Consider the following 12,121-nt stretch of genomic DNA (forward strand, 5'->3'; position numbering starts at 1 on the left):
TCACAAAGCACCGAGCTGATCTCCCTGTGCTCTGCGGCTGCTTCCCACTATCTATCTACCTTACGTTTGGTAGTGTATATATGTCCATGCCTCTCTTTCCCTTTGTCACAGCTTACCCTTCCCCTTCCCCATATCCTCAAGTCCATTCTCAAGTAGGTCTGTGTCTTTATTCCCGTTTTACCCCTAGGTTCTTCATGACATTTTTTTTTTTTAAATTCCATATATATGTGTTAGCATACGGTATTTGTCTTTCTCTTTCTGACTTACTTCACTCTGTATGACAGACTCTAGGTCTATCCACCTCATTACAAATAGCTCAGTTTCGTTTCTTTTTATGGCTGAGTAATATTCCATTGTATATATGTGCCACATCTTCTTTATCCATTCATCCGATGATGGACACTTAGGTTGTTTCCAGCTCCGGGCTATTGTGAATAGAGCTGCAATGAACATTTTGGTACATGTCTCTTTTTGAATTATGGTTTTCTCAGGGTATATGCCTAGTAGTGGGATTGCTGGGTCATATGGTAGTTCTATTTTTAGTTTTTTAAGGAACCTCCATACTGTTCTCCATAGTGGCTGTACCAATTCACATTCCCACCAGCAGTGCAAGAGTGTTCCCTTTTCTCCACACCCTCTCCAGCATTTATTGTTTCTAGATTTCTTGATGATGGCCATTCTGACTGGTGTGAGATGATATCTCATTGTAGTTTTGATTTGCATTTCTCTAATGATTAATGATGTTGAGCATTCTTTCATGTGTTTGTTGGCAGTCTGTATATCTTCTTTGGAGAAATGCCTATTTAAGTCTTCTGCCCATTTTTGGATTGGGTTGTTTGTTTTTTTGCTATTGAGCTGCATGAGCTGTTTATAAATTTTGGAGATTAATCCTTTGTCAGTTGCTTCATTTGCAAATATTTTCTCCCATTCTGAGGGTTGTCTTTTGGTCTTGTTTATGGTTTCCTTTGCTGTGCAAAAGCTTTGAAGTTTCATTAGGTCCCATTTGTTTATCTTTGTTTTTAGTTCCATTTCTCTAGGAGGTGGGTCCAAAAGGATCTTGCTGTGATTTATGTCATAGAGTGTTCTACCTATGTTTTCCTCTAAGAGTTTGATAGTTTCTGGCCTTACATTTAGGTCTTTAATCCATTTTGAGCTTATTTTTGTGTATGGTGTTAGGGAATGATCTAATCTCATACTTTTACATGTCCCTGTCCAGTTTTCCCAGCACCACTTATTGAAGAGGCTGTCCTTTCTCCACTGTACATTCCTGCCTCCTTTATCAAAGATAAGTTGGCCATATGTGCGTGGGTTTATCTCTGGGCTTTCTATCCTGATCCACTGATCTATCTTTCTGTTTTTATGCCAGTACCACACTGTCTTAATTACTGTAGCTTTGTAGTATAGTCTGAAGTCAGGCAGCCTGATTCCTCCAGCTCCGTTTTTCGTTCTCAAGATTGCTTTGGCTATTCGGGGTCTTTTGTTTTTCCAAACAAATTTTGAAATTTTTTGTTCTACTTCTGTGAAAAATGCCAGTGGTAGTTTGATAGGGATTGCATTGAATCTGTAGATTGCTTTGGGGAGTAGAGTCATTTTCACAATATTGATTCTTCCAATCCAGGAGCATGGTATATCTCTCCATCTATTTATATCATCTTTAATTTCTTTCATCAGTGTCTTATAATTTTCTGCATACAGGTCTTTTGTCTCCTTAGGTAGGTTTATTCCTAGATATTTTATTCTTTTTGTTGCAATGGTAAATGGGAGTGTTTTCTTGATTTCATTTTCAGATTTTTCATCATTAGTGTACAGGAATGCCAGAGATTTCTGTGCATTAATTTTGTATCCTGCTACTTTACCAAATTCATTGATTAGCTCTAGTAGTTTTTCGGTAGCATCTTTAGGATTCTCTATGTATAGTATCATGTCATCTGCAAACAGTGACAGCTTTACTTCTTCTTTTCCAATTTGGATTCCTTTCATTTCCTTTTCTTCTCTGATTGCTGTGGCTAAAACTTCCAAAACTATGTTGAATAAGAGTGGTGAGAGTGGGCAGCCTTGTCTTGTTCCTGATCTTAGTGGAAATGGTTTCAGTTTTTCACCGTTGAGGACAATGTTGGCTGTGGGTTTGTCATATATGGCCTTTATTATGTTGAGGAAAGTTCCCTCTATGCCTACTTTCTGCAGGGTTTTTATCATAAATGGGTGTTGAATTTTGTCGAAAGCTTTCTCTGCATCTATTGAGATGATCATATGGTTTTTCTCCTTCAACTTGTTAATATGGTGTATCACATTGATTGATTTGCGTATATTGAAGAATTCTTGCATTCCTGGAATAAACCCCACTTGATCATGGTGTATGATCCTTTTAATGTGCTGTTGGATTCTGTTTGCTAGTATTTTGTTGAGGATTTTTGCATCTATGTTCATCAGTGATATTGGCCTGTAGTTTTCTTTCTTTGTGACATCCTTGCCTGGTTTTGGTATCAAGGTGATGGTGGCCTCGTAGAATGAGTTTGGGAGTGTTCCTTCCTCTGATATTGTTTGGAAGAGTTTGAGAAGGATGGGTGTTAGCTCTTCTCTAAATGTTTGATAGAATTCGCCTGTGAAGCCATCTGGTCCTGGGCTTTTGTTTGATGGAAGATTTTTAATCACAGTTTCAATTTCAGTGCTTGTGATTGGTCTATTCATATTTTCTATTTCTTCCTGAGTCAGTCTTGGTAGGTTGTGCATTTCTAAGAATTTGTCCATTTCTTCCAGGTTGTCCATTTTATTGGCATAGAGTTGCTTATAGTAATCTCTCATGATCTTTTGTATTTCTGCAGTGTCAGTTGTTACTTCTCCTTTTTCATTTCTAATTCTACTGATTTGAGTCTTCTCCCTTCTTTTCTTGATGAGTCTGGCTAATGGTTTGTCAATTTTGTTTATCTTCTCAAAGAACCAGCTTTTAGTTTGGTTGATCTTTGCTATCGTTTCCTTCATTTCTTTTTCATTTATTTCTGATCTGATCTTTATGATTTCTTTCCTTCTGCTAACTTTGGGGGTTTTTTGTTCTTCTTTCTCTAATTGCTTTAGGTGCAGGGTCAGGTTGTTTACTCGAAATGTTTCCTGTTTCTTAAGGTGGGATTGTATTGCTATAAACTTCCCCCTTAGAACTGCTTTTGCTGCGTCCCATAGGTTTTGGGTCGTCGTGTCTCCATTGTCATTTGTTTCTAAGTATTTCTTAATTTCCTCTTTGATTTCTTCAGTGATCACTTCATTATTGAGTAGTGTATTGTTTAGCCTCCATGTGTTTGTATTTTTTACAGATCTTTTCCTGTAATTGATGTCTAGTCTCATAGCATTGTGGTCAGAAAAGATACTTGATACAATTTCAATTTTCTTAAATTTACCAAGGCTTGATTTGTGACCCAAGATCTGATCTATCCTGGAGAATGTTCCATGAGCACTTGAGAAAAATGTGTATTCTGTTGTTTTTGGGTGGAATGTCCTATAAATGTCAATTAAGTCCATCTTGTTTAATGTATCATTTAAAGCTTGTGTTTCCTTATTTATTTTCATTTTGGATGATCTGTCCATTGGTGAAAGTGGGGTGTTAAAGTCCCCTACTATGATTGTGTTACTGTCGATTTCCCCTTTTATGGCTGTTAGTATTTGCCTTATGTATTGAGGTGCTCCTATGTTGGGTGCATAAATATTTACAATTGTTATATCTTCTTCTTGGATCGATCCCTTTATCGTTATGTAGTGTCCTTCTTTGTCTCTTCTAATAGTCTTTATTTTAAAGTCTATTTTGTCTGATATAAGAATTGCTACTCCAGCTTTCTTTTGATTTCCATTTGCATGGAATATCTTTTTCCATCCCCTTACTTTCAATCTGTATGTGTCTCTAGGTCTGAAGTGGGTCTCTTGTAGACAGCATATATATGGGTCTTGTTTTTGTATCCATTCAGCCACTCTGTGTCTTTTGGTGGGAGCATTTAGTCCATTTACATTTAAGGTAATTATTGATATGTATGTTCCTATTCCCATTTCCTTAATGGCTTTGGGTTCGTTATTGTAGGTATAGTCCTTCTGTTGTGTTTCTTGCCTAGAGAAGTTCCTTTAGCATTTGTTGTAAAGCTGGTTTGGTGGTGCTGAACTCTCTCAGCTTTTGCTTGTCTGTAAACGTTTTAATTTCTCCATCAAATCTGAATGAGATCCTTGCTGGGTACAGTAATCTTGGTTGCAGGTTTCTCTCCTTCATCACTTTAATTATGTCCTGCCACTCCCTTCTGGCTTGTAGAGTTTCTGCTGAGAGATCAGCTGTTAACCTGATGGGGATTCCCTTGTGTGTTATTTGTTGTTTTTCCCTTGCTGCTTTTAATATGATTTCTTTGTGTTTAATTTTTGACAGTTTGATTAATATGTGTCTTGGCGTATTTCTTCTTGGATTTATTCTGTATGGGACTCTCTGTGCCTCCTGGACTTGATTAACTATTTCCTTTCCCATATTAGGGAAGTTTTCAACTATAATCTCTTCAAATATTTTCTCAGTCCCTTTCTTTTTCTCTTCTTCTTCTGGAACCCCTATAATTCGAATGTTGGTGCGTTTAATGTTGTCCCAGAGGTCTCTGAGACTGTCCTCTGTTCTTTTCATTCTTTTTTCTTTATTTTTCTCTGCATCAGTTATTTCCACTATTTTATCTTCCACCTCACTTATCCGTTCTTCTGCCTCAGTTATTCTGCTATTGATCCCATCTAGAGTATTTTTCATTTCATTTATTGTGTTTTTAATCGATGCTTGATTCATCTTTAGTTCTTCTAGGTCCTTGTTAACTGTTTCTTGCATATTGTCTATTCTATTTCCAAGATTTTGGATCTGGGAAATAGAATCTTGGATCAGCTTTACTATCATTATTCTGAATTCTTTTTCAGGTAGACTGCCTATTACCTCTTCATTTGTTAGGTCTGGTAGGTTTTTATCTTGCTCCTTCACCTGCTGTGTGTTTTTCTGCTTTCTCATTTTGCTTATGTTACTGTGTTTGGGGTCTCCTTTTTGCAGGCTGCAGATTCGTAGTTCCCGTTGTTTTTGGTGTCTGTCCCCCGTGGCTAAGGTTGTTTCAGTAGGTTGTGTAGGCTTCCTGGTGGGGGGGACTAATGCCTGTGTTCTGGTGGTTGAAGCTCGATCTTGTCTTTCTGGTGGACAGGTCCACGTCTGGTGGTGTGTTTTGGGGTGCCTGTGGCCTTATTATGTTTTTAGGTATCCTCTCTGCTAATGGGTGGGGTTGTGTTCCTGCCTTGCTAGTTGCTTGGCATAGGGTGACCAGCACTGTAGCTTGCTGGTCGTTGACTGAAGCTGGGTGCTGGTGTTGAGATGGAGATCCCTGGGAGATTTTCGCTGCTTGATATTATGTGGAGCTGGGAGGTCTCTTGTGGACCCGTGTCCTGAAGTTGGCTCTCCCACTTCAGAGGCACAGCACTAACTCCTGGCTGCAGCACCAAGAGCCTTTCATCCACCCGGCTCAGAATAACAGTGAGAAAAAGTAGAAAGAAAGAATTAGTAGAAGAAAGAAAGAGAGATTGAAAGAAAGGAAGAAGGGAAGTAAGGAAGGAAGGAAGGAAGAAAGAAAGAAAGGAGGGAGGGAGGAAGGATGGAAAGAAAGGAAAGAAAGGAGGGAGGGAGGGAGGAATGAAAGCAAAAGGAAGAGTGAATGGAAGAAGAGAGGGAGGGAGGGAGGAAGGAAAGAAAGAAAGAAAGACAGGAGGGAGGGAGGGAGGGAGGAAGGAAAGAAAAAGAAAGTGGAAAGAAGAAGGGTGGGAGGGAGGGAGGGATGGAGGAAAGAAAAAAAAGAAGGAAAGGAGGAGCGGAGGGAGGGAGGGAGGAAGGGAAGGGAGGAAAAAAAGAAAGAGCAGGTAAAGTAAAATAGAATAAAGTATGAAATATAGTAGCGTTATTAAAATTAAAAAGTAATTATTGAAAAAAAACACGGACCGATAGAACCCTGGGACATATGGTGGAAGCAAAGCTATACAGAGAGAATCTTACACAAAAGATTACACATACACATTCACAAAAAGAGAGCAGGGGGAAAAATCAAAAATCTTGCTCTCCAAGTCCACCTCCTCGATTTGGGATAATTCGTTGTAAAAAGAGGAAAAGGGCGAAAAGTCTGAAATCTTGCTAAGTCCACCTCCTTAATTTGAGATAATTCGTTGTAAAAAGAGGGAAAAAAAAGGGGGGGAAAGTCTTAAATCTTGTCCTCAAGGTCCACTTCCTCAAATTGGGATGATTCGCTGTCCATTCATGCACTCCACAGACGCAGGGCACATCAAATGGACCGTGGAGCTTTAATCCGCTGCCTCGGAGGCTGCACAGAGAGATTTCCCTGTCTCTGCTCTCACAGCTCCCGGGTCTCAGCCTTGGACCTGGCCCCGCCTCTGCGCGTAGGTCGCCGGAGGGCGTCCGTTCTTCGCTCAGACAGGACGGGTTTAAAGGAGCCGCTGATTCGGGGGCTCTGGCTCACTCAGGCAGAGGGGAGGGAGGGGAATGCCCTCTCCTCGCGCACCAGGCAACAAAAGGGAAAAAAGTCTCTTGCCTCTCCGGTAGCTCCAGACCCTTTCCCCGGACTCCCTCCGGGCTAGCACTAACCCCTTCAGGGTCTCTTCCTGCCGCCAGCCCCAGACCTCTCCCTGCGCTCCGACTGAAAGCCGATACCCGAGCCTCAGCTCCCAGCCCCGCCCGCCCTGGCGGCCGAGCAGACAAGTCTCTCGGGCTGGTGTGTGCCTGAGGGCACCGATCCTCTGTGCCAAAATCTCTCTGCTTTGCCCTCCGCACCCCTGTTGCTGTGCTCTCCTCCGCTACTCCGAAGCTTTCCCCCTCCGCCACCTGCAGTCTCCGCCCTCGAAGGGGCTTGTAGTGTGTAGAAACCTTCCCTCCCTCACGGCTCCCTCCCACTGGTGCAGGTCCCGTCCATATCCTATTGTCTCTGTTTATTCTTTTTTTCTTTTGACCTACCCAGGTATGTGGGGAGTTTCTTGCCTTTTGGGGGGTCTGAGGTCTTCTGTCAGCGTTCAGTAGGTGTTCTGTTGGAGTTGTTCCACGTGTAGATGAATTTCTGATGTATCTGTGGGGAGGAAGGTGATCTCCGCGTCTTACTCTTCCGCCATCTTCCTCTGGCCGCCTGGTAGATTATTTTTGTAAAGATTATTTGAGACAGTGTGAGCACTTAACACAGTATGTGGCACATAGTAAGTTGTTAATAAATGTTAGTTGTCATTACTATTATTTTTAATTAGAAAATATGAATTACCTAGTTCTTACTGTAGGAGTCCTCACAAGGAAGAGGCACTTCCGGTGAGGGGTAGGATGAAAGAGAAGCCTGGCCTCAAGGACTGGTGTCTGGCTGAGGGTTGGAGGAGGATCTGTGATTCCCAGGCTGATAGTGTGGGTTTACAGCTGGAAAACCATGTAAACTGCTTTCACGTACTAGTGCTTGGTCAAGCATAACACAGCAAAGTTCCAGGTAATTATAGCTTCTGCTCTTTCTGCTTTTCCTTCCTCCTCTACCTAATCCTTACAGCTTCTCAACTCCATCTCTAACCCCTCTTACCCCAGTTCAAACCCAAATGAATTTCCACTGAAGTATACACAGTTAATGAGATATGAGTGCTACTGTGTTGTGTTTGAATTTAACATTTGGTATTGTTTTGTTTTGTTTTGTTTTAATATTTATTTATTTATTTGGCTGCACCAGGTCTTTGTTGTGGCACATGGGATCCGCACTGCCATGTACGAGCTCTTTGTTGCGGCATGCGGGATCTTTTTTGTTTTTAGTTGTGACATGTGGGATCTAGTTCCCTGACCAGGGATGGAACCTGGGACCCCTGCATTGGGAGCATGGATTCTTAACCACTGGACCACTAGGGAAGTCCCGGCATAGTTCTAAGGCAAATTAACTTTCATGTGGATTTCTCAGGCACAGTTCAATAAAGTGTTAGGTTTTATTTTGTTTTTGTTTCTTTGTTTGGAAGGGCTCAACGGGGCAGGAGTCCTTCTTGAGTATCCACATATGTGCCCTTCTACCCATCAACCTAGTCCCATCTAGAAGTCAAAACAGGCAGTTGATTTGAATTTTTGTTAGGGGCCGAGGTAAGGAAGTTACAAAGATCATGGCAAGGAGTCTCTAAATTAATATCTGTGTGAAGCAGGTGGTGGTTTTGTAAGAAATAAAATTTGAGGCCCTCTTGCTAGCCATGCTTGTCTCAGATCACCTTCTTCCTAGCTTCCCACTCAACAGGGAAGAAGTTGCTAATCAGAATGGTCAGAGCCCAAGACGTGGGTTGGGCTATGTTGTAGATTGTACTGCATTTTCCCAAACTGTCTCATCTCTCGTGCAGTTCTTATGATGTGATGTTGACGTGATTCATTGCGAGGTAGGATCTATCCTCTCCCTCTGAACCCAGGCAGACCTTTGCAAGTGCCTCAACTAGTCGAATGTAGCAGAAGTGATACTGTGTGACCTTTGAGGCTGGGTCATAAAAGTTACTACGGCTTCCACCTGGCTTTTCTTGAGGCACTGACCGCGTTAGAGGAAGCCACTTGGAGAGGTCACGTGTGAGCGCTGTGGCTGACAGCCAGCCACAGACACGTGAGGGAACGCTCCTTCAGACAGGTCCACTTCTCAGCCTTTGAGTGTTCTGTGGAGCTTCCAGAAATTGTGGAGCCGAGAACAGCCCTCCTTGCTGTGCCCGGTCTGATCAGGAGGACCTGATCCACAGAAACTGCAAGACAGAGTCAACGATTCCTGTAAGCCCCTCTGTTTTGGAGTGATTTGTTACAGAGCACCAGGTAACGAAAACAGGCTACATTTATAAAAGGGAGTGAACCCACGTGCTCCTCTCTTGTGCTTCCTGCCTCACTTCTAGATGCATCAGGCCTAGACAGTCTCTTCTCTCTTCTACGTTCCTCCTAATATGCATTTGGGGGAGCAGATAAACCAAGACCTATTGTGCAAACCTGGCCATATAGTCCCCCTATTTCTTAGACTTCTTCCTCTTTGCATATGGTCAGAGGGCAGGGACACCCCAAGAGGAAGGTGGCCCTACTTACTTTTTTTACCAGAGAGCTCTACACTGGGGTATGGGCACCTGGGCTCTCCTAATGCGGGGGTATCTTGTTTCATAACCTGTGATTACTTTTTGTGCTTTGCTTCCTTGGACCCTAGTGGAATGGGGAGAGGGCAGTGGCAGGCAAGGCAGGGTTTGTGCATTGCTGGGTCCTTGCCTGTAATATCGCAGTATCAAAATCTCACCCTAAAAAACCCAAAAAGAAATAAAAAAACAGAAAAAAACACCTCACCCTAAAAACCAACCGTGGGCAGAGTGAAAAGAAGTAATCAAAATGTAAAATGCATAAAAGCAGAAGCCAATTCCTCATCATATCTCTATGGCAGAAGAAAGAGCAGCAGCTTTGGGGTCACAATATACGATTTCTATTTCTTTCTCTACCAGGATAGATTGTGGAATGAGTAGTTTGATGACCTTGGGCAAGTCACCTCATCACTTTTCTGCGACTCCACTTTCCTGAGTAATAAAAGGGGCGTTTTACTTAACCAATCCTGTCAATCTATGCATCCACAAATCTCTCCTCTCACTTTCAAGGCTATTTACACCTCCAGCTTCCAAACAGAAACATATGCATTTGGATGGGCACCCATGGGAGTTATGAGAAGGGTGGCAGTCCCCAGCTCTGTGCCTCCTGGAAATCACAACAGCTGCCATGGCGCTTGGCTGTCTCTCTGGGAAGTGAAGGATGAAATTCCCTGGGGACAGCAGGTCCTTGGGGAAATCCAGCTGCCAGGGAGGAGAAGTAGTCTTGGTCTTACCCTTATTTCCCTCTAGATGAACTAGCTCTGCTCAGGCCTGGAGTAACAGTGGTGCCCCAAATTCCACACAGGTATATACCCAGGCCAAGTAGGAATGAGTAGCAGAGAAAGCAAGCAAGTCTTATCCTCTCCCCTGGAAGCTGGGGCACAGAAGGGATTCATTTTACAAACAGCTATGTAAAGAACCTGAATGAAGCCACCATAGACATAATGATTAGAGCTAACTGCACTGATGATTCTTTGTACCTGATCCATTGGGGGTGGGAGGGAAAGAGGGTCTCCTGGAAGAAGCTTCCAATGTTATCATGTTACGTGTCATCTTCCTACACCTAATTTCAATCTGACTTTTTTGAGATATAATTGACATATAAAGTTATATTAGTTTCAGTTATACAACGTAATGCTTTGATATACGTACCTATTGTGAAATAATCACCATAATAAGTCTACTTAACGTCTATCACCACACATAGTTACACATTTTTTTCTTGTGATGAGAACTTCTAAGATTTACCATCTTAGCAACTTTCAAATATGTAATACGATAAATATTAACTATAGTCACCATACTGTAATTATATCCCCAGGACTTAATTTATCCTACAAATAAAAGTTTGTACCTTTTGACTCCCTTCTCCCGTTTCTCCACCTCCACCCCCTGGCCCCTGCCTCTGGCAATCACCAATCTGTTCTTGGTATTTATGAGTTTGCAAGGGGTGTTTTTGTTTTAGATTCCACATGTAGGTGAATAAGGTATTTGTCTTTCTGGTTTATTTTAGCATAATGCCCTCAAGGTCCATCCAAATTGCTGCAAATGGCAGGATTTCCTTCTTTTTTATAGCTGAATATTATTCTCATACTGATTTCTGAAATAACAGTATCATATTTGTGACCTATCCTTCCACCCCCAGCCTCCCAGCCTCTGCAGGACACACACTCACCTATGCACTACACCAGGCATGTCAGCCTTGGTGCCTCTGTGTCCTCAGTTCCTTCAGTGGGAAACTGTCCACCCGTAGCTCCAGCTAAAGGAGCAGTTTAGGTGGCCTTTGTATCACGTGACTTTGCTTGCTTTTCCTTCAGCTGCCGATGACTGTTAAAGTGGTGGTCGAAACAAATCCTCACTCTCAGGAATTCAGACTGGGAGGAAAGAGGAAAAGCTAGGTCATGTCAAGAACTGCATTAGAAAGAATTAACGGTGGAAAAGAATAAGTTGGGGTTGGGACCGTATGAGGTCAAAGTTAGAAGGAAGCAGGTACTATGAGGGAAGAGAAGCTATAAGGTGGGGAAAAAATAATAGAAAGAATAAGTGTGTTGGTGATGTCAGACACCAACACATGCGGAACAGCAGAGTCACATTTCTGGAGCACGAGAGTGGTCCCTCCTCCTGCTGTTGGTCCCAGGTCTGGTTTGCACGCAACCCCAGTTTCTGGAGGCCTGAATGTACAATGACTTCTGTTCTTGGTTTTTCTTATTGCACCACGTACCTCCTGACATTAACCTTCCCATTATACAAAGTACCTGCAAGACACACACACACACACACACACACACACACACACACATACACCACACCCTCCAGGACACTGAATACTAAGAGCTCTAGCATGATGCTCTGTGATGACTCTTCTGCTCTCTGAATAGAATGGTGAGAAATGAAATATTTCCTTCCATATCAATAAACAGAGGATGTCACAGTCAATAATGATTGCAGCCCTCCAACGTAAGCCGAGGAAACTCAGGGCTGAAAAGAATACCTGCCATCTAGCAGCCATCAGACTGCAACTACTCCCTGCGGTGAGCCTGAAAATACAGGACACTGGCCCCAGAGAGCTGAGGTGCATATCAAAGGAATGATTTCAGTGAGCCCAGACTCTTGCATCTTCCCATGTATAGAAAAGCACTAAATTCCTTAACTTGAGATATCTGGTTTTCTTTAATTAACAATAATCTTTTGACGTCCCTAATACGGGTCCTTTGTTGCAAAACTCCTCTATATCCTGGCTCCTCCCCTCACCTCCTCGGAGCAGGTTCTCAGAGTTATGTGAAACGCTGTCTCTGGGCTGCAGTCCTCATTCTGCCCCAAATAAAACTTAACTCGCAACTCTCATGTTGTGCATTTTTAAAATATGTATGTATGTATGTATGTATGTATGTATGTATTTATTTATTTATTTATAGCTGCATTGGGTCTTTGCTGCTGTGTGCGGTCTTTCTCTTGTTGTGGTGAGCCGGCAGCTACTCTTTGTTGTGGAGCG

This window comes from Hyperoodon ampullatus (assembly GCF_949752795.1).
Source record: "Hyperoodon ampullatus genome assembly, chromosome: 5".
In the NCBI taxonomy this organism is placed as follows: domain Eukaryota; kingdom Metazoa; phylum Chordata; class Mammalia; order Artiodactyla; family Ziphiidae; genus Hyperoodon; species Hyperoodon ampullatus.